Genomic DNA, 24,114 nt, shown 5'->3' with positions numbered 1-24,114 from the left:
AAATGTTAATATAAATGTTATGAAAAAGACAAGCTTTTCAGCAAACATTTTTCTGTTATTGTGACAAGCTGAATTTTATAATTATGTGTTGCTCTAAAACAAGTTAACTTTCCCCTTAATCTTTTAGTAAGGATCTCATTTTATTGTCTAATCTGAAAGAAATTTCACCTGAATAATTACAAGACTTTCTATCAACTAAAAGAGAGGGTGGTTGACTGTGATGTCCTTTTAAGCCTAGACACAGCTCAATAAACAGTTCCAATATGAAGTCATAATCCCTTTTTGTCTGAAGTGTTTACCCTTCATTTGATATTGTACAAGTGTACCATATCCTGGTTTGGGGTGAAAATCTGCCAGATAATGTCCAATGAAATCAATAATTTTATCTTCTGCAATGGTCTGATTAGCATACTCATAGAAAAGCCTAAAACAACTTTCAGCAACTCTCATTTTCCTTGTAATCACCATACCCTAATGTAAGTGACGAAAACAAAACAATAGAATAATTAATTCCCACTTTCTAACTACTAAACTGAACAAGCTTTCACATCTGGAAGAACTACAGATTTATTTCCTAGTTAATGAATGTGACTGACCATGTCTAATTTGGAAGGTGTAAAAACAGGTATGAAAAGTAGCACCACTTTTTTCCCCTCATAGTCTTGTAAATTTCCTTTAAAGTTTTTCACATCTATGTATTTTTTGAGACATAGTGTCTCAAAAGACTAATCAGGTGAGACCTGTCCTAAAATCAAACAGATTTACTTAATCTTTGATACTTTGATGCTAGTTGTAATAGTTAGATACCTAATGATGTTTTATTTTATTATCTTAAAAATTGGACATGTTGATGATAACTATTTCACAACAGTGAAAATACATCAGAACACAAAGTTATTAAATGAGCATAGAAGGTTGGAAAAGGGACCTTTCAGATCCTCAAGTCCAACCATTAATCAAGCACTGTCATTTCCACCACTAAAGCATGTCCCCAAGTTCCACACCTAGACAATTTCTGAGGAAAGGATGATGATTCCACCATTTCCCTTGGCACCTAGTTCCAGTGCTTGATCCTTGTTTCAGTGAAGAAATTTTCCCTAGTACTCCATGTAAATCTCCTCTGGTGCAACTTGAGGCCATTTCCTCTTGTACTTGGGAGCAGAGCCCAACCCTAACCTGACTGCAACCTCCTTTCAGGAGTTGTAGAGAGTGATAAGGTTCCTCCTAAACCTCCAGCTGAGTCCTCCCAGCTCCCTCAGCTCTTCCTCCCCAGGCTTGTTGTGCTCCAGACCCTTCCCCAGCTCCATTGCCCTTCTCTGGACACACTCCAGCCCCTCAATGTCCTTCCTGTTTTGAGGGGCCCTGAGCTGGACACAGGATTCAAAGTGTGACCTCACCTAAGTCTGCAGGGAGACAATCACTGCACTGGTCCTTCTGTCACACCATTGCTGACATGGGCAACATGCCACTGGCCTTCTTGGCCACCTGGGCACACACACAGGCTCATGTTCACCTGCTGTTGACCAAGGTCCCTAGAACTTTTCCTGCCTGGCAGCCTTCCAGCCAGACTGCCCACAGTGCAGGGGGTATCCAAGTGCAGAACCTGGACCTTGACCTTGTTGAACCTCAGACCACTGATCTCAGACCACTGATCCAGTCTTTCCAGATCCTTCTTCAGAGCCTTCCTACCCTCCAACAGATCAATCAACACTTGTACTCAGTTTGGTGTCATCTTCAATTGACTGGAGATGCTCTTGATCCCCTCATTCAAATTATCAATAACAATATTAAACAGTGTTGTCCCCAGTACTGAGCTCTGGGGAACCTCACTTGTGAGCAGCAGCCAACTGGGTTTATCTCCATTCACCACCACTCTCTGGGCCTGGCCATCCAGCAAGATGTTTTATCCAGAGAAGAGTTCACCTGTCCAACGATGAGCATCCAGTTTCTCCAGGAGAATGCTATGGGAAATGGTGTCAAGGGCTTTACTACAGCCCAGAAAGACATCCACAGCCATTCCCTCATCCTCTTGATTGGTCACCTTGTCAAAGAAGGTCAGGTTCGTCAAACAGAACCTTCCTTCTCTTGTTCTGTCTGCTCAGAATGGTTTCAATTGTAACTGAAGATGTGGAAAAATAATTGGAAAATAAAAATTTGCTGGATATTTAGATCCAGTATGCTAGAAGTGAGGCCATATATTTCATTTAAGTTTTTGTAGAAATTAATATGCAGTTAAAATCTGTAAATTGGTGGTTCAATTATCTGGCTATAACTCACAGTGGCTTTTCTCTGCAAGCCCTGAAGACCAAAACCTTTTTGAAATATTTGCATAACATACTCAGTGTATGTTACTTCATCTATACCAATTACCAGTGCATGTATAGTGATTTGTAAATACTAATTATGCCATGTATAGCATGAGCAAATGATGAGTAGAAACATGATAATAAGAAAGCCCTGTTCTATATTTTTATTTAGAAAAATGGGAATATCTGAGGTAAGATCTTAGATACGCTTGTCCTTTTTACTTGTCCTTACATTGCTGTCCTTTTTACTTATTAATAGTACTAATATTCTTCATGGCATGGACCTTTTCATGTAAGAGAGATCAGATTATACCCTGTATTCCACATTATTGAGATGGGAGCTGCTTCAATTTTAATTGTGATTGGATAAACTATCCTACAGTTTTTTAAGAAAAAGATACATCTTGGACAGCTACAGAAGTTCAGACAGATGCAGGAACAGCTGCCTTGCACAAATATGCTGCTCCCTGTGAGGCAGTAACTCCTGATCCTCCTGACTTCAGGCTGTCTTGTACCATAGTGAGTAACTTCATCTTGTTTGAAACAGTGACTCCCAGGTCAACAACACTGCTTGAAGCATCTCCATCAGAGCTGAGAGCAGCAGCAAGGCCAGGAGCAGCTGTCTGACCAGGGTTTTGCTCTCTCTCAGACAGCCTCTCTCAGCTCCCCTGAGTTCAAAACTCTGCAGGAACTCTTGTCTTATCAGATGGATTAGTCTAACATGTCCTCACAAATCAAAATCTGCCATTATATAATGGGAGATAGCCACAAAACCCTTACAAAAATATCTTCCTTCAGTAGTGCTGGTAATGTTGGCTTTTGCACTCTTAATGCCTCACAAACTTAGTTGGAGTTTGGAGAATCATGGCTTACACAGGAGCAGAGCCACAAGCTGTCATTGCAGAGGATGCCTGTTCAGGAATGGAGTTTTCCCATGGGTGAAACACTAGATCACAGCTCTGTAGTTGATGACTACTGCATTTCCTTTATGCTAAGTACAAATTTCCGCAGGGAATTTTGCTGTATCATAGAAATGATACTATATCATTTTAGTTTTCTTTTGTCTCAAGCACAACACAATGTGTTTGAATTTTCAGCTGCTATGTCAGTAGGCATGTCATTAATAAAACTGTGAAAACTGGAGAGGTCCCAGGAAACTTTCAACAGCAAGGAATATCAAAAAACAGTGTGAAGTCACAAGTCTCACCAGACTAAAATTACCACTGACAAAACAAGAAAGAAATTGTATCAGAGGTAATGTTGTTCAACCTTTCTAAAAGCTCCTTACTGGAATGTCCTCATAAGGAAGAAAGACTGTGGCATTCCTGAACTGAATCCAATTGACTGGATAACTCTGGCAGAAAATTTTCCACAAGTTCAATCTTATGAAACAAAAGTGAGCTATGGGAAATAACATTGCCACTTCAAGTATTTTTATCTGTTTGCTGTGCTGTGCGTTGCTCCTACCCACAGCAGAACTATCACTAGAGGCTATGAGCAAGTAACTCTCAGCAAAGCTCAGATATCTGGGTATCTTGCCTTGGTGGGGAGCAATTCCCAGAAGCAACATAATGTCCTGTTGTATGTTTTGCAAGCATTTTTGACATCCAAGATGACAAGAGTTGTGAATTTTTACTGTTCTGTGTCACAAAGAACAAATGCTCCCTTTTCATCCAACTTTTATAGTGAGCAGCACTATTGTCATTTAAGGCTCATTGGGAAGTTTTACACAGTTCTTTATATATTTATAAAAAACTGGTCAGGCAGGAATTGAACCCACTGTCATATATGTAAGACCATACATGTGATATATATAAGCACAACTTCTGACTGAAAATAAAACCAAAACCAAAGCAAACAAATATTAACCCCCCAAAACTCCAACCAACCAACCAACCAACAACAAAAATCCCTAACCCAACTGTTACCAGTTGAAGCAAATTGTTACTTGAACTTTCCTATTTGCTGTGTGTAGATGAACACTGTTTATCCATAAAATATGCTTGAAATAACAGCATACCAGGTAGCAAGCACAATTTCATTCATCTATGGCTTCATTTGTGAAAGTAAAATATCTCAGAAAATCTGGGAGATTAAGAGATTTGCATGATAGATATTAACTGTCCCGGTATTTCTGTCATTGTTACAATATTTCCTGCTAGGTAGATTAAAGGGGTTTATCCCTTCCAGGTCCACTTATACTGTAGCTTTTTGGTTTTAATTGTAATATTTCAGAAGTTAGGATGTTACATTTTTTTCAGACTCTAAAGGAAATTATTGCTACATAATCCTTATTAGTGAGGTTGTAGAACAAATGAAGATAATGGAGGATTTTTCTTACTCAAAGCAATGCCTTGCTTTTTATTCCTTTATTCCTTGCAATGGCAACCCTAGTGTATGGATGGGTGGTATTCTGGGAACAGTGAAGTAACAGAGCAGTGAAATTGAACAAATAGTATTTTCCATTAACATAATGAGATTTAACATGTTGCTTAGGAACATAACCAGTTTCAATCAGCCCTCTCATGTCCAGTGTGTTTATGGTGATTTTCAATAGTATGAGTTATTTTGACACTTTGTTTGGAGCTTGTAGGGTTTATTAAGACAGATCCTTATAACATTTCACAAAAGAATTTGTTTTCTTTTATAAACACTTTAAAAGGAAATTCCATCTGGAAATACACTCGACAATAACCTTTTCAAGCTAAATTAAGATGACCTCATTTTTGTAATTTTTTATTTCACTGATAATGTGCTGTTTAGTCACCAGATAATGGGACTTTTCATAGATGATGAGAACTCATTATCCCAATCTTCTAATAGAAATGCATCTTATTACAGGTGCATAACTGCTATTCTTGATTTGATTTGAAATCATGTCAGAAAAAATACATAAAATATGGTATTTTCATCGTCCATGGGGCTTCTTGTTAATAGATAATGTTCAGATCATTCACTGTGAACTCCAGATGTGTCCTGTTTGTCCTCTATTGACAACATAACTTTTAATTGTCTGAAACACAAGTGTAAATATCCAAGAATAATGATGAAGAAGTCAAATTGTATCCCTTACTCATCTCTATATTATTGTGAGATCTGAGGAAGGCATTTTGTTGGAGGTATATCTAAATGAGGGTATTCTTAATTACCCACGGCTTTTAAGCTTTCTGGTTATTACTCCAGAAACACAAGACAGAAAGATGTACTATAAACTTTAATTGGTTGATGAAAAGACTGAAAGCCATGGGTCTTGGTTTGGAAGACAGGTGTCTGCTAGGGAGGGCAGGAGCCTCCCTTGGAATGAAAATGTAAACTCTCTCCCTCTGAATTACTATAATTATGAAATCAAGGGGCTCTCAGGCAGAGATCTGGGGATAGGAATAACAGTTCTTTACCAGTGTGTATAACCAGGCACACAAACAACAATAACTACAGCATTACCAACAAAACAGCAGCAGGGACCCCGTGACAGCCTTCTGGGCCGAGACAGGAAGGGATGGAGGAGAGGCTTTGCTTCACAAACCCCTGGGGCAGTCAGTGCCGGTGCTCCTGCAGGGCTCTGAGGAACACTCAGCTGGAACAGCAGGGATGAGCTGAGATCCTGGGCTGGGGGATCCTGGAGGTGGATCAGCAGCTCCAGGCTGGCACTGCCACACGTCCTGGCAGGACACGGGGTGAGAGGTCCACAGACAGAGAAGGAAAAGAAGAAGCAGCAGCTCTGCCTGTGTGATGGTGAATTTCTTTCTCCCAACAACAGCTCTGAGTGTCTGTCCTGCTCTGAAGCCAAAGAAATTAGCCCCCACAGCTGCATTCCCCCACCATTTTTCCTGCCCCCCTTCCCCCAAACTCTCTGTGTTTCTCAAGCACCCACCAAGTACCAGCAGTCAGGTTTTCCCCACAACTAATGGGTAAAAATTCCATAGGTGAAAAGGAACAAAAGGAAGGGCACCTAACCCCCAACACCGTGGTAATTTCTGAAGAGGCCTTGTAGTATGTGAATAGAGGGAAATAAAAAAAAAAAATCAGTCCTCATAAGGCATACATGAGTTTGATCTGCTTTTCCTGAACAAATGCAGTTGTTTTGGCAAAGAAAACAGAATAAAGGTCAAACTGAAATTGTATATTTTTCAGGACGGCTGTAGATACAAGCTGAGTTTATTTGTTACTGCCCTCCTGGTAATGCTCAATTCTTGACATTCTGGACTATAAAGAGTTCCTTGAGAACTTTTTATATTTCCTGACTTTATGGTGCTGTGGGAAGTAACAGCTGAGATCAGGAAAATAGAGGAATATTGTAAGTATATTTCTTCCAGTCAGTGCATACTGTGGTTTCTACAATCTTATTCCTTTTCATTATATTTTCAAAAAGCTGAGGAAGATATTTCTTTAGAGGCAACCTTTGTTCTTTATAGTTTGCTTAGAGTTTCACCGACCTGAATTTCAATCAAAACCTCTTCCTTTAAAAAGAATGACAAGCATATTGTTGCTGCATATGTTAGGTATTTCCACTGCCTTTAGCTTTCACTTGCTTCAGCTCTCTTGAGTATTGAATTGGAAAATATTTCTCGGGCTCTGTGCTTAAAATCAAGCTCTTCACTTTTAACACATTTGATAAATAACAGCTAGCAGATATCTGTGAAGAACAACTTTTTAAGGGATTTATCATATTTCAGTTATATCAACTGAGTATACATACATTTAAGAAGCTTATTAAGATTTTTAACCCAGAAAAATCCTTAGTCTACAGCATCTTTTTGTCTTTTTTAAGTGACACCTTGAAGTTTTTTCCACTATTTCTTAGTATTGGGTTATTTTTTGCCACTATTTCTTAGTAGGCTTGATTTTCTTCTTTTTTAATTTTTACTTTTCCAAGAGGATAGAGTAATCTAAATTTTCTTTAGCAGATCTACATAATTTATATAGATGTTCACTGCTTTCTAAGCACTCTGTCACAATAAGTATGTAAGAAATGGACTATTAGCAATATTTTTCAGCTATTTGTCTTTATTTAAATATTCTTACCATATCCTTATACTTTTACAGAAAATGGTAAAAGAGAAATGTTATTACAGAATGAATAAGAGATCTGTGTTGTAAGGCTGTTGATTATGTCTGGGGAGAAGTCTGGGCATTCTCAACCTTGGGACTCAATGTGAGGGTCCCCCTTATCCCTTTTTATACTCTCCCTTTCCCATCCTTACCCTTTTTCCAAATCCAGCCTCTGTGTAGATCTTTTTATACTGATTTTAGTTCAGAAGGACTGAATTTATATTTTAGTCTGATTTTTCTGTGTGCTTCAACTATCTGGTAAGTAGTAGAGTGAATCTTGGCAATTAACTTTCATTTTTATATTAAAACTTCTTGTACTGATACCTTCCCCTTTCCTTTATGTTAAGTAACATAAAACACTTATTCGTGACAAGCAGAAGTTGGAAGTCTTGATGGGAAGGGACAAAGAAGGTCTGTGATGTGCCCTACCACCATGAATCTCTCTGCAAGCTCATGGCACTGTGGTCTCACTTTGCCAGCAGGAGGCAAGCATCAGGAGCCTGATGTAAGGAGGAGCATCAGTGCGACAGTGGAGAGGTACCTCTCATTCTGCAGTTGCAAGTTGCTGGAAATTCTCTTAAATCATACCAGGACCCACAAAACTCAGCTTCTGGTTGGAGGATACTCTATGAAAATAAATCTCCCACAAAAAACCCAAACATTTTCTTTGTGTGAGGGAACTTACATATTCAAATACACAGTTTTCTGTTCCTTGTAGATAAATAAAGATGGCCTTGGCAATATGCAGGTTAGGTTTGATAAGAGCTTTCTCATCTTTCATGTCCAGAGAAATAACACCATTTTGCTACATTGTGCAATCTTGCTCATGATCCTTGCACTAGTTAATGGCTTCTTTCTGTGCATGCAGGTATGTCTAAAAGACAGGATTTCACAAATCATATATGCCAATAGAATTTAATGTAATTTATTCCATGTATGGGAATCCATTTGCTTTCACTCAACTCAGTTTTGAACTCCTCAGAGATTTAAGCTTTTTCTGCAATCTTTGTAGAATTTGTAGAGAACTTTGATAAGTTTCTCATCAACTTTTTGGAACACAAATCTGCAATGTTGTTTTGATGGTAATGTACGAAATTACTGCCTTTTTTCTGCATAAAGTAGGGTTTAATCCATTGAGACTCTAAAGCATTTTAATAAATTGAGAAGACATTGATACCTTCCTATTAAAAACTGCAATACTCTTTGCTGGCAAGGTATAACTTAGTAAAGAGGACTCAGAGTTAATGAAGCACGAAGGAGCTAGTTATTTGGTTTAGCAAAATTAGTGCTCACTTAATGTAAGAACAGAAAAATTTTAACTGCACCTCTCTGTAATTTAAATGGTATTTCACTGCTGTAGGTATCTTCTACACATACTTCTGTTGTGTTTATTTTCCTCAGGGTTATATCAGGGCTATAAAATTTCAGAATATCCTGGTGGATAGGAATTCCCAGTGTAAAAAAAAAAAGTTTTGTGTGGGGTGTTTGGCTAGTGGTGTTTGGCAAGGAAAATGATTGTCCCCTTCTACTTGGTGAAACCACATTTCTAATCCTGTGTTCAGTTCTGGGCCCCTCACTGCAGGATGACATTGAGGTGCTGGAGCATGTCCAGAGAAGGGCAACGGAGCTAGAGTAGGGTCTGGAGCACAAGTCTGATGAGAACCAGCTGGCACTCTTTAGCCTGGAGGAGGCTCAGGAGGGACCTTATCAATCTCTACAGCTCCCTGAAAGGAGATTGTAGACAGATGGTGGTCAGGCTGTTCTCCCTGGCAACAAGCAATAGGACAAGAGGAAATGGCCTCAGGTTGTGCCAGGGGAGATTCAGATTGCACATCAGGAAAAATTTCTTTGTGGAAAGGGTTATCAAGCACTGGGATGGGCTGCCAAGGGAGGTGGTGGAGTCACCATCCCTGGAGGTGTTCAAGAAGTGACTGAATTTGGCACTCAGTCTCATGGTCCTGCTGGCAAGGTGATAATCGATCAAAGGTTGGTCTTGATGATCTTGGAGGTCTTTTCCAACCTTAATGATTCTGTGATTCTGTATAAAAGCTAAATGTCTGTGTGTTAGCAGGAACAGGCAGGATGCAGGCACAAGCACAGGAAATTCCAATAATAAATTGATTTTCACTGCCTTACTAAGTGGGGCTTCCCTGACGCAGTAGTTGTGCAGTGGCACACAGGTGTGAGCCCACTCCCACAGACACCACAGAGCTCATGCTGGAGGAGCTCCAGCCCATGTTGGAGGATGAGCCAACCTGCTGTTTTCACCTTTGTGTTGGGGGTTCCCAGAGGTGTGATTTAGCACTTTGATCTTTTCCACAGCAGGGCAGAAATCTCAAGCATGTTCCATGCAGTGCCTCCAAGTCTATCACATTATCTAAACAGAGATTTTGTATTAGTTCTACAGACAAGGCCAAACAACAATTTGTATGATCTATGTGTTTCTCAAAACGCTGTCTGCAAGTCACTCAAGCATTTTTACAATCCTCTTCACCAATATTCCAATATTTCCCCCTCAGCTCTGTGACAGGAACTGTATCATGTATTATAGAACACATAAAAACGGTGTGTTTGATGCTATTAGTGGAAGATCTAAAGCACCCATAACTTTCCCTGAGAACCTGCATTTGCCTGATCACCTTGCACAGTGCCACAGGCATGTCATAAAGGTAGAGAAATAATAACTTTAAGTTAACTAGAATGTGTGTCTCTAGGAGACAGAAAGAAACTGAAGAAGATTTAGGGAAATGCATTTTGTACTTTGCTATTGGCATCTTGCTCTCTTTTGCATCAACATATACGTTCAGCATTTTCTTCATTTAATTACAAACCTACCTTATAATCTTCTTTCAATTCAGTGACAATGCTTTAAAAAGAAAGATTAAAAACTTCAGCTTTGAAGTCTGATGATTTTGTTTCCTCTTCTATTTGATCTAAAAATAAATTAAATCTCCATAAATTACTTCAAGTTTTTAAAAGAATTATTTTTTACTATGTAAAAATATCTTACAATCAGCGTGAATCTATCATGCTTCTGAAAGTTAGTTGGGGAGGTAACAGCTAAATTCAATACAGCTAGACACACATATAGCTAGACACACAAATATTTTAATGACATCATGATATAATTTTAATTAATTAATTAAAAATTTAACCTTAATACTGTAATTCTCTATTTTCTTTCTCTTTTTTTTTTTTTTCCTTGAATTCTATGAAAAAAGAAAACAAATACAGGTTTTTAAAACAAATAAATTGATCTTCAAATGTTTAAGCTATCTTTCTATTTGATCTGACTCCTCAGTGTCTTGCTTTTTATGTATCTTTGAAGTCAACCAGAGAGGTTGTAGAGTCTCTGGTGCTTGGAGACCTTTAAAAGCCATCTGGATATAGTCTGGGAAATTGGCTCCAGGTGGCTGCTCTTGACCAGAGTGTTGTGCCATGTGATCCCCAGCACTCCCTTCTAAACCTTACCACTCCATAATGGTTTGCTGTTATAGCATTTGGAGTCATAAGGACTACTCATGCTTCTTTCTTTTTGGCCATTTCCAAACCATTTCATCTGTCTTTTCCATAATAGAAATTAGCAATGGATATGTTCCTGTATCACTCATACATGTCCAGTTTTAATACCTGTTCTATCCTTTTTTTGGTTTTTATGGATATTTAGTACAAAGCATGCAGGTTTGTCTGAAGAATTTCTACAGTCCAAATGTTATGTAACTTGTTCATAAGAGATACTCTACTGATTCTTTCTTCTTTCTGCCTTTGGATTCTTTGCCATCATTATGGTGTTCTGTAGATAACAAAATGCTTTATTTACAGAAAAATTCTTAAAAAACTTTGATGACAAAAGGAATGGCTGCAATATTCAAAACTATAGTTCTTTCTCCTTAGAGCTAAACCTTGTGCTTTCTAGATGTGCAGAAACTGGAAGAAAATTTAGCCTTCAATATCTAGGTCTTTACAGTTCTTACTCCTGTTCCAAGGTTTTACACACTATTTCTTTCAAGTCGTGTTCTCTCAATGAAATCAACAAGTAAGAATAGTTGCACATTTTCCTTTTTATTACTGTCAATCAATAATACATTGGTTTTGGTTTAAGAGTGGGCAAAATATGCTGGTTTAATATAGACTTGCTTTCTTGCTGTATACATGCAGGTGGAAAAGCAGATTGTAGTTCCACACTGGCCAAATCCATAATACAATATTTATTTTTCTTTGAAAGATACTAAGTAATTATTCCACAAGGCAAGCCTGCTTTGTCTTCCAATAGTATTTGGTTACATGATCTCCCTGTCTTTATCTCTGCCCACATACCACCGAGGCATAAAGCAAGTGACTGGCTGAGTGGATATTTATCTGCTAACCAAGGTTAACCCAACATAGTAATTTACTTCATTCATGTTGCACAGCCAACCATTCTCCTCTGTGCATTTTCTGCAAGAATAACAAGATTTTTCAGAATCATACAGGTTTATAATGATTAGCATTTTGCACTTAAATATATCTTCCTAGGTCTTCAAAACATGTTCAGTATATAATGTCCTTTATCTGACACCTGTACATTCTTTTCTTACCTTCTTTTTCTCTTAGATTTCCTTTGCTATAGTATCAATCTAATATGAATATTTCCTGCAACTGACATTAATGTTCTCCTGAGCAGTTCAATACATTTTGGTTCATCTTCCTTCTGTGGCACTGTGACAATTAAGGTTGAAGTGTTTTTGGGTTTTTATTGCAGATGGTTGGTCATTTCTTTCAGTCAGTCTTTCTCCAGTCAGACTCTGCCTGATATTTTGCCTTGGCCATGAAGTTTCCTGCAGACTTTTTTGTTAAAAAGCAGCATTGCAGGCTGGGGATGGTGTGTCTGGACAGTGCCCAGGCAGAAAGGGACCTGGGGGTTCTGGTGACAGCAGCTGGACATGAGCCAGCCCTGTGCCCTGGTGGCCAAGAAGGCCAATGGCCCCTGGCCTGGATCAGGAGTAGTGTGGCCAGCAGGAGCAGGGAGGTCATTCTTCCCCTGTACTCAGCACTGGTGAGGCCACACCTGCAGTGCTGTGTCCAGTTCTGGGCCCTCAGTTTGGGAAGGACGTTGGGACATTTGAGCACGTCCAGAGGAGGCAACGAGGCTGGTGAGGGGCTGAGAACACAAATCCTGTGAGGAACAGCTGAGGGAGCTGGGGTTGTTTAGCCTGGAGAAAAGGAGACTCAGAGGTGACCTTATCACTCTCTACAACTTCCTGAAAGGTGTTTGTGGTCAGGTGGGGTTGGTCTCTTTCTCCAGGCAGCAACTGACAGAACCAGAGGACACAGTCTTAAGCTGTGTCAAGGGAAATATAGGGTGGATATTAGGAAAAAGTTTTTTTGCAAAAGGGTGATAAATTACTGGAATGGTCTGTCTGGGGAGGTGGTGGAGTCACCATCCCTGGATTGTTTAAAAAAAGACTGGATGTGGCACTCGGTGCCATGGTTTACTAGAGGTGCTAGGGCTGGGTTGGACTCGATGATCTTGAAAGTCTCTTCTAACCTAGTCATTCAGTCTGTATTCTGTGTATTCTGTGTTTCCTATTTCGTGGAGAGTCACCGCCAATTAGTGAAGCTTTGGGCTGTTCTAGGAATACTTAGGTTTAACCCTAGGTTTTGTTCTGTCGAGACTGTCCAGGAAATGTTCTTATCATCTTTTTTGTTTATCCTCATCAGTTTTTAACTTAAGTGCTCTTTAATCTTCTAGCACAAAGATTACTTGTCTAGGTTTCTTAAAAAGTTTTTGAGGATTTGGTAGATAGCTTTAAATTTTTTTTTCTTTCTTTCTTTTATTACATTTTATTTCTTGACTTAATTGTTGATAAATATTCCTTGTGCATTTTGTAATTGGGACTTTCATATTCTTGACGTTATGTTTGCCACATAAATTTTTTCTGTTGAAAGAATGCAAAGACTGTTATAAGAAAATGTAGGACCAAATCAAGGCACCATTTTCCTAACAGTGACTAGTAAATGTTTTCAGAAAGAGTAGGTAGAGGGATCTTCACTCCAGTATTGCAATTCAGCAATCAACAATTTGGGAATTCAGGTATCACAATTATAATAGCTACTGGAAGACTTCAAAATACACAATTTCACCTAAATATGCTCTGAAAATTTTCCTTATTCCTTTGTCCTCCATTAGATGTGGCAGTTTTCTGCAGCTGAATTCCATCTTGAGTACTTCCATGGGAAAGCACTTTGTGTTCAGAGGCTGCCATGTGATCTCAGCAGCTCTTTCAGAGAAACAGCCTCTCCCTCCCTACTCATTTTCCTGCCCTGGCTATGTTGCAGTTGGGCTTCCTGCCCTGTGGCTGAAGTGACTGTATTTCCTGGGTTGATCCTGGCTTGTTATCTTGCCTTTGCCTTGTGCTTGCTGGACCCACAGTGGTCCCCACCAGTCTCTGCTGGCCTGGCCCTGGTGCTGTGGGAGCACTGCCACCACGGTTGCCATCGGAACCAAGTTTGCCTTCCTTCCAGGAGCACCCTGCTCTTGCCTCCTCTGAGAGAGTGTGCAATTATAATTCAATACAATGGTGTGCACTATCTCATATTCATTGCCGTCAAATATTTCTTTCCAAGTCATTTGGGAGGAGGATGCTCCACTCATGCTAATGGCAATTAAGAGGCTGCCTCTTGCTGATCATCATTTTTGAATTGCTGTTTTAGAATAAGCTGTCAACAGGCATGTGGCAGGGTCTGGATTTGTGTACAAGGCAGGCAGCAATTTCACAGAGAAGCAGCCTGTAGAAGCAGTCCTCTTTCTTGAGTGCCAGGGGGAGGCTGAGTTATCAGGTTTTAACTCAATTTTAATGTGAATTTAACTTTTTTTTTCTCATCAACTTTAGTATTCCCCATTAAAAGAACACATATAAAGACAAATGTGTGGCTTTTTGGGATGGAAAGAAAGAAAGGTAGTCAGACTTAACAGATACTATTTTCTTAATTTAATATGAATTTGTAAAAGTATATGAGGCACCACAGCAATAATAGTGATAATAAGGCCTAATGTGCAATTAAATGGGAAGAACTAGGTTATGTATCCCCATGAAACTCTTGGGAATAAAGGCAAGGAACAGTTTTAGTGGTAGATAAGAAGTGGAGGAAATTAACAGGTGTAAGGAATAAAGCTGTGAAGATTCTTCAAATGGGTAAGATCTATCTTCATCTATCTTCAAGATAATAGAAGTATCAGGGTTCTAATGGGAGGCTGAGAGGGGGCAAAGAAAAGGTGGTGCTTAAACTCCACAAAAGAAAGGATTTTAACTTTTTAACGCCGGAACAGTGGTGGCATAAAAGAGAGAGAAAAGTGAACCACAATTCTGATTGTGACTCTTGCAAAACCATAACAGAAACTGCAAATTATGTTCCTTTTTTTTCACAATTTTTATTTGCATTTTGCTCCCCCTGCCCCGCATCCCCCCCATCCCCCACTTTCCCCCCTTCACTAGCTCCACATATTTTTTCCTCATAGTTTTTTGTACAGTGACTAACTAGTGAAAGCCTTATATCCCTGTGCCAACTGTTTCCTAGTGTCTCTTCCTTAGTTCTTATTCTTTACATGAAAACTACAATCTGTCTGCTTTAAAGGGTATAACTAGTGCAACTCTAGTAACTATATTTACCCCTTCTAAAAATATTAAATATGGATGCAGATTTTCATATTTAATACTGCATCCCAAATAATTACAGGAGATTTAAATGGAAGCATAAATGCTTATGTCTTAATACCAAGTACTAAAGTTTGTCTGTGATGAGTATTCCTGGAATCACAATGATAACCTGACACTGTTAGGAGAGTTAGAGAGACAGTCATTATAAGCAATTCTGTGCTGTCAGCTTGGGACATTTCAATCATCATAAGCCCAAATGCCTCATTTCTCATACACAGAAGCAGGAGAAAATGCAGTCTTGAAGGGATGAATGATAATACATTAATTCTGGTAATGCAATGGGACAAAGAAAACCCTGAGAAGCATACATTATATGCTTCTGGCTCTTAAGTTCTATTGTTTGATGTTTAAGGAGTTAACAAGTCAAAGATAATTGGAAAAACAAAAAAGAAAATATGAAGAGACCATGAGATAGAATTACAAAGATGATAAAAGAAGGAAACAATAAATTTTAATATTTTACTCAAATCCTGCTGTCATTTTTTTCCTTTTAGCATTTTTTTTTTCAAATGAGTGTTTAATGACCAAGCACTTTTCATGCTCTATAGAATAAATGACAATAGTGGAAAAGTTGCTGTAGAACAAGTTCTAAGATTGCACTCCCTGTGTTTTGATAAAATTAATCAAGAAATTTTATCAGTATTCCTCTGGCAGGTAGATGTTTGTCCTATCAGTAATCTTTCAAAATGTTTTTTCTTATTTTAGAAAAGAAGTTTGAGGAGATTAAGAAAGTGGAGCTTAATAAAAATAATAATACTTTAAAAGAAGTGGCTGAAAAATCTAATCTGTCATCTGGGTTTGTTAAAACAGCAATAGCTCTAGTGGCATTAAAATTTATCAACATATTTATTTTTCAAAAAAAATTGATAATATTTTCTAAAATGTTTGCTAGGAAAGAAATTACTTTTTTATTTTTTTTAAATTTGTCTTCAGAGATCTTAAAAAAATTAGTTGAATGAGTTCTAATTGGTGGTTAGCAAAATGTCAAGATTTTTCAAAAGTATTGATTGAGTGTTTTCAGCCTTTTCAAGACCTTTTGTGACATGGTAGGAGTAATCTATGATCTCTTAGGCCCTAGTGTAATGGATTAGAAACTACCTTCAAATACAAGAACACTTTGAGGAAGTGCCTTTCTTGATGAAGCAGTGTTTATTTTCTGAACACTGAATTGACCTTTCAGTAGCCATTGTAGCCAGAAAGAAACCATTCCAAGTATGACCTTCATAAATTTCAAGTGTGCATGAATGCTAAATAAATATATCAGATATCATAAACACATGTTGGGTTTTATGATCTTTTCTGGGTGTTTGTGACAGAATTGAGACAAATATAGAGATATTTTAGAAGTGATAGATGTCCTGTTGCACACTTTAAACACATACACATCCTCTGTTTTGCTCCTGTTTATTATGAGGCTCATATTTTATACCCCACTCAGTAGGACTAAAATGTAGTTACTGTTTATGAGCATGTCTGTTTACAGTGAAAATTATAATTCACAGTTACTTGAATTTGTGTGGGGAGTGCTCCTCAGAGCTTTAATATAAACAAACATGAAAAAGCAAATGCTACCTTTCTTTTATAGGTGTGATACCAAAAATAAAAAATGCATGACTTCATAAACCTAAAATTGATGCTTGATACCAAAAAAAGGGAAAAGACATGAACATAAACCAATTCTTCAGGTACAAAAAAAAAATGTCTTCAGCATGTAACCATTCCATCTTTCCCAATGTAGAACATAATCTTTGACTACATGTGCCTCAGTTATATAAAAATATCATTAAAGTGAAACTTTTTCCTTGCTGGAACAAATAAAGACATTCAGCTCAGTAGCACTTCCATCACAGTGGTGTATGACAGGAATTCAGGTATATATTAAAGGGAGATATTTGAAACATCCAGAACTTCAAGACAGGGAAGAAAAGGATGAGATCATGAGCCTCCATGTAGTAGCTCCAGACCCTATTTTGATGATTCTTTAATAAACTTGAAAAGGGCTGCCACTCTGTGGTAATTAAATTAAAAGTTAGTCACACTCATTCCAAACCATTAATTAAAACTCAACCCACAATGAGTGCACAGTTAAAAACATGGTGGAATTTTGACCAATTTTATGGATATGAAATGCAGATAAAATACTGCTTAGTTCCATGATATTATTCATCATTGAATGCTAAGAGTAAAACAAGCTCAAAGTTTACACATTGCATACCAGTACACTTTTCTTTAGGAGACAGATTTGGTGCAAAATTTCAAAGCATCATAGCAGAGTTTACAATGTACTTATGGCTTCCTTGAAAGAAGTTTTTCAGTCTTTGTTGCCTCTTACCTTCTTAATTTCTAACAAGCTTCAGACAACACTCATTTAACCTCTGAGTCTTCTTCATCAGATTCAATTAATAGGAGATAATTCAGAACAGTAATGTCCAAGTGAAAAGCATGTAATATCTTATTTATTGATCTCTTTTCCTCTGAACTGTTTCAGTTTCCCCAATCACTTCTGATAGATTTGCTTTTCCACTGCTGCATCCCAAAAGAGCAAATCACAAGCCCATCAGCACAACTAAGACAACTTGGATCATCTATCTCAGCTGGGATATTTCTTCTCTAACTCTGATTTTCATTAGAAAGAGTCATGCTCTTATCAAAGTGACACAGATGCTCTTCAAAATAAATGTAATTTTGTTAGTACAAAGGTATTTTCATCAGCTTTGAAGGGTCATATTTGATAGTGTGCAAAATACTTTGGTCTCTATGTTTATTAATATACTTCCTATTCAATTCTCAACTTTAGGGCTTATAATCAGAACATTTATAAGGCCACAGGGACTCTTGAATTATCTTCTCTGACCTCCTGTGATCCTATTCCACAGACAGTAACTTTTGATGGAAAATAGAACTCAAGGAGACCAAATAATTCTCAAAGTTAAAAATAGCTGCAGATATTATAAAGATTTTATTTTGAATATTTTAAAAATAAAAAAATTAGCCTTTAATTTAAGAAATATAAAAAAGAGAACAAAACCATTAATCAAAATAAAACCAGAGGAAAAAATAAAAATGGGTTTATAAAATGCTTTATAATGGCTTTAATTGGCAAGTCAACATTTCTACAGATGGAGGGAAAGATGAAGGAGATAAAAAATTGTTTAGTTTCTGAAAGAAACTCAAGTAAAATCATAGTCAACTGAACTTTATCTCATTTAATTTATCTAACAGATATATTAAAAGCTGACCAATGTTTGATTACTCTTCAGGGAGATGTAGTTTGCCTACTGTATATTTAGGACATCAAAGGAGAACACTCACAGCATCCTTCTAGTTTGTTATAGTGATTACTCTTGCTCACTGAAGTGAAATATGTACCCAGAACATCATTCTTGTTCATTTTAATATATGTTCGTGTTTTGTGTGTGTGTAACCAACATAAATACAGTAACTCAATGTAGTTAATTTCTGGGATAACTTGTGCTGAAATACAGCCTTGAAACATTTTACCAGTCATAACAGCACTTTTATCTATTAGTTCTGTATTTGGTTCATGCTCATTTCAGCTTAGCACACTTGTCATGTGTTAGGGATCATTTCAGCCAAAGAGTTTATTCAGTATCCCATTTCCTCTTTACAGGTGTAATTCCTGTTTTGCTGTAGCATATATCTGGCCAAAACAATAGGGTCCTTAAGATTTTCTCTAGAAATACAACTGTTAGCTACACCTTACTGAAATCGTACCTCAGTAAATTCCAATGGAAGCTTCATTTAATAGTACTCAAAGTGATCAAAAACTGAGTCAGAATTCAGATTTTTCATTGTCTATCCCTTCTGCTAACCTCAGAATATCAGGAAAGAAGATGTAGTGTGGTTCTGATGACACAAGAGGATAGAAACAAACTATGGTCAAGTATTTCCTCAAGTTTACAGATGTATAAGTATTATAGTCCCAGAGGAACTTGATAGACCAAATACTTTATATGTCTGCATTAGGGATTGGAGAAATACATAAAATTGACATTTTCTTCCATTCTTTATACTTTACTTTTCCACCAGCTGTTCTTTAAAAACTATGCAATTGGCCCTCTAACCATGTCTCTTGGCTGCTCATTTTTCTGGTTATAGGGCTTTAGAAAAACTACCAAAAGATTAAAAAAAAAAAAAATAATAAATGAATAAATGAATATATATATATATATATATATATATGTAAAAGAGAGAGAAACCCCCTAACTATATCAAACTTTATATTAAATTCTCCAGCTCTCAGATTGTCAGACTGACTAAAATATGGTCTGAATTTTTAATATCCTTGCTTAAAGGGCAGTTGTCACAGTTTAAGCCCTGAAGGCAGCTAAGCCCCACCCAGACACTCACTGAAGAATAGATATGTAGGGTAAAAGGAATAAAACTCATGGATGGGGATAAAGACAGTTTAATAGGAAAAGCAAAAGCCATGCACACTACTAAAACAAGGAACTCATTCTGTTTCCCCTGGGTAGGCATCCCTTCAGCATTTCCAGGAGGGCAGCTTTTCATTATATGGAACTTGGGAAGACAGACAGCATCACTCTTGAGCATCCCCCCTTTCCTTCTTTTTTCCCTAGCATTATATTCTGAGCAAGATGCCATATGGTTTGGAATGTCCCTTTGGTCAGTTGGGGTCAGCTGTCCCAGCTGTGTCCCTCACCCATGCCTTGTGCACCCCCAGCCACTCACAGGTAGAACAGTCTGAAAGGCAGAAAAGGCTTTGGCTTTGTGCAAACATTGCTCAGCGATAATGAAAACATCCCTGTGTTACCAACACTCCTTCCATACCAGTCCAAAACACAGCCCCATACCAGCTGCTATGGACAAAATCATCTTTCCCAGTCAAAACCAATACAACAGCATACTACTAAATTCTAAAAGAGAAAATTTACTATTGATCTAACAATTAAGCACAGTTTTTTAGTCATTGACAAGGAATTTTTAACTTTTTCTGTTAATTTTTTCTCTAAAAGTGTAATGTGTCTAATTGTATTTCCAATGTTCATGTATCTTTTTCTGTGTTCAGTTAATGATCTAAAATTATATCTTTCTCAGTAAGGAAAAAGAAAGCTTTTTATAGAAAATTTGAAGGCAAGTAGCAGCTGATGACAGCTACTATATGTGTTCTTTAATTGACAAAGAAATTTCTTTGCTTATCGTTGGGAGAAACATTCGTAGAGTGACATTATTTCACACATGCACACTCAGAGACATAAAACTCAGTTAATTCTTAACATAATTCATTGTTCTGAACTTCATTTCATGAGTTCTGAATCTTCTGATATCCATACTTATATTGAAAGTGGTGCTGATAAAGTGTAATTTAGGAGAACAGATTATATTTACATTTTGTTTACTACTACTGTTTTAATAGCCATGTCAATGATGAAGGTTAGTGGTACATTTTTCCTTTTTTTCACTAAATTTTGTAAATATTATGTTATATTGATATATATAATTATATTAATATTAATGTTAATATTAATATATATGTTATAGATAAGAAACAGGAAGTACTTGTTAGGTAGTGTGTATTGGAAGAACACTGTGGACAGGATTTCTGAGACTGAGAGAGTTTCAGCCTGTCTGGGGGCTCATCTGTTCCTGGGAACAGTTTCTCTCCAGGATTGTATTATTGTAAATAGATAATATTTCTCAAAAACAATACTGAACAGATGTCCTTGGTGTGTTTTCTCTGGTCCCACCAATGGGGCCAAAGGGGGTGTTTTTCCTTCTACCAATCAGGGTAATCTGGTTAGAAAAACTATATAAGGGTTGAGAAAACCCCCCAATAAAGGCTTTTAAGCCATATGAAAAACTGGTTGTGTGTGGTATTCTAGCTCAGACCTTCGCCCAATACCTTGTGTCCTCTAGCAAGAGAACACCAATGAAATCCAAGTGCATTTTTTAGTTTGCATTCCATTATTTTGCTTGTCAATTTTATGGTCTAAACTGTGTTTTTGTCCTTTCACTGGAGGAAAATCTTGCAGTTTGTTCCTGCACACTGTAGTTCTTGAACACCTGCTCATCTGAACCAATTGTTTGCTTCCTCAAGGTGGTGAGTATTTTAGGAATCTGTGTTTTATCCCTTGGGATAACTGTGACTAGTGGCTTAGTGACTGACAGCTGTCTTGACAATATATTTAACACCAGGGAAAAAACCCCCAGATTTTAAAATATCAATATTTATGAGTTTCTATCATACCTGAGGTGTTACAATTATAAGAATGAACATGACAAGCTTAGCATTTTGTGCATGATCCCATCAGTTGCTGTGGCATGTGCTTATTTTTTCTGCTGACTTTCCTCAGGAAACTTAGTGCATTTAATAGCTGTGTATGAATTTATTCATCTACCTAGGATTATTTTAATCCTGAACCTTTTCTGACTTCCTCCGGCATATTGAGGTAGTTTGCAGGCTTCTTAGTAGAGCAGAGTAAACCCATTAAATTCTTTTGTCTGGCAGTGTCCCAGAACAGTCCTAAAGCACTGGCAGCAGATGACTGTCAGAAAACAAACCTGCTGCCTGCTAGGGATGTTGTTACCCTGGTGGATCCCAGCAGTGGTTCTCCTGAACACTTCACTGATAACACGTCTGACTATATGTTAATAATTTTAAGCCTTCCCCGAGTGATACACGAATAACATGTGTAGGATGAGTGCCTGTGTTTGAAGTTAATGGAATTAAAAAGACTAATAACAGTATTCAGAAGAACTTTGACTACACTGTCATGAGTAGGTCACAGATTCACTTACTAGTGCTGGAAAATAAAACAGGAATAAAAGTAACAGAAGAAGGCAGCATAAAGTGCCATTGCAGATGGGAATTCTGAATGTTCTTATCTAAACCCTTTATGTGCCTCCAGTCCCGTGTATTGACCAGCAAACATTTGTTTCCACAGCTCCTTCAGGTTTAATCCACAGATGATAACCTGAACTCTTTCCTGACTTATAGCAAATTCTCATAAAGTTTCCTTTTATTATAGTGAGGAGTAACTCATTGTTGCTGTGATATTTTTTAGAAACAGAACCAGACATTGATGGTGTTATTAAATATTTCAGTACTTTACCTAACAATAAAATCCTAAAAGGAAGTTCAGTGGGTTTCTGTGTTAGGATCCTGCACTGTGATTGCTTAAATCAGCAAATATAAAGCATAAAATAATGATTAGTTTTGAGATAGTAAATGGTTTTATGTGACAAATATCTTACCATAGAGTGAAGCCTCAAACGGAGGTCTTTGCCTGAGCAATGTGAATTGATAGGTAAGATCTTAATTGTCAGTAATTTGACAACCTATCCTCTCACAATGCATTGCAAGAAATGATACTCATCAATAATTAAGATTTTCAATAGATCTGCATTATTATGATAAATTACTTTAAAGAGTTTTTCCAGATAGAACTAAGGGAGGTATTTCAGTCACTCTGCACAATTAGATAATCCTAATTAGATAACAGATAAAACATATACATAAGAATTCAGCCTCTCTATTCATTTGGAAAGCTGAGGATAGATTTTATCATGAAGAGTGACTGAACCAAAGGCTTCTAACTCCAAACTACTTAGAGAGATTGTTTCAGAAAGCTATTGATCTTGTAATTTTTTATGGTGTCATTATTTCAGTTTGAAGTACTCTGGGAAGAAGGAAAGGAAGGCAAGGAAGGGACAAGTCTTGGTATATTTATTCCACTTAGGAAAATTCACAGGTAACTCTGATGAAACCACAGGATCTTCTAGAGATATGAATGCACTGTCTCATCATAAATACCTTTCTACACATTATAGGACACAAAATGAAAATGTGAAACCTAGAGAAGGAAGAATGAAACCCCAAACAAAAAGGATCTGGTACATTTGTAGGATTAAATATATAAAATGTGATAATCTGCTTGTTCTTCTCTATTTAAAACTTCCTTGATCCAAAAATAAATGCAACATTCAACAGTCTGAGAGCTGAGGTCTGACACAGATATCCTTAAAACTCCATTTAATGCAGAAACTCCAGATATTTAAGGACTCTGAATGTCATAAGGTAATGTTTGTAGGAAAAATTACAGCTGAAAAACTGAAAACTACCTTTGGGCTCAGAAACTTGTTTTGTTTTCCTCCAGCTCATCTTAAAAAAGGTAGTACATTGTGTTACAAAAATTTTATGCATCTCCAGCACTGCTGGAATCATGACTGGCTGCTAATACAGCAATATGGCAAAGATCTCAAAGTTTATTTGGAACAGAGGGGAAATAGGAGCTACAACATACTGAATTCAATCTGCTTTGGAAGCAGGCAGGATCTGCCTGCTTTGGACTGCTTTGCAGACAGCTGAGTTGTTTTTTTAGTAGGAGAATGAGACATGAAGCTCCATTTCAAGAGCTACGAAGTCTGCTCTTTAAAAAAAAAAAAAAAAAAGGATTTGTACAGTGTACAGTCCTTGTGGTTTGTCTGTCTGATGAAAAACCTGCAAACCTGACTTTTGAAGGTACCTTAGGTACTTCTGCTTTAAGGTCCAGAGAGGCCTGGAAGTTAAAAAATAGCACTGTAAATATGACAGATTGGACAGACTCTTGGCAAAGCTGATTTTGTTATTAACAGAGTTAATGGTAGGCAAGAAAAACCAAAGTGTACCCTTCACCTCTGGTGACCTCAGCCTGAGGTCAGACTTCAGAAGTGCATTGAACACTTAGGCAAGGAATCAGAGGGGGGTTGTTTATTTAGTTTGTTGCTGTTGAGATTTTTTGTAATTTTTCAGGTTCCTTTTCCTTCTCATAGTGAGACAACTGAAAACTTGAGTTGCAGGATGTTTAAAACCATTTAGAATCTTGAAATCAGAGCAGATTTAATCCATCCTTACTTTAGATGGAATAGTGAGTAGGATGTTTTTTTAAACATATAATTCCTCTGTTTTGAAATATGCTATCTAATACTTTCACAGAAAAAAAATACCATATATTACTTTGACATATGGAAATTAAACATTTCACCTTTTGCTTTGGAAGGACCTCTCATCAGGCAATAAAAAAAAACTGATTAAGCTTAGG

General features: G+C 37.3%; 1 long non-coding RNA gene across 1 annotated transcript; it reads right to left on the bottom strand.

The window, feature by feature from the left end:
* Window positions 1-8,756: 8,756 nt before the first annotated feature.
* LOC147654396 (uncharacterized) lies at window positions 8,757-10,583 on the bottom strand. Its single transcript, XR_015283976.1, has 3 exons — window positions 10,511-10,583; window positions 10,191-10,288; window positions 8,757-9,732 (listed from the first exon to the last, which is right to left on the bottom strand). It is a non-coding gene; the product is annotated as an uncharacterized LOC147654396 (long non-coding RNA).
* Between the last annotated feature and the right edge of the window lie 13,531 nt (window positions 10,584-24,114).

This window comes from Cyanistes caeruleus, chromosome 3, assembly GCF_971803275.1.
Source record: "Cyanistes caeruleus chromosome 3, bCyaCae1.hap1.1, whole genome shotgun sequence".
Lineage (NCBI taxonomy): Eukaryota > Metazoa > Chordata > Aves > Passeriformes > Paridae > Cyanistes > Cyanistes caeruleus.
Note: the sequence above shows the minus strand (reverse complement) of the source record. Positions and strands in the feature narration are given on the sequence as shown.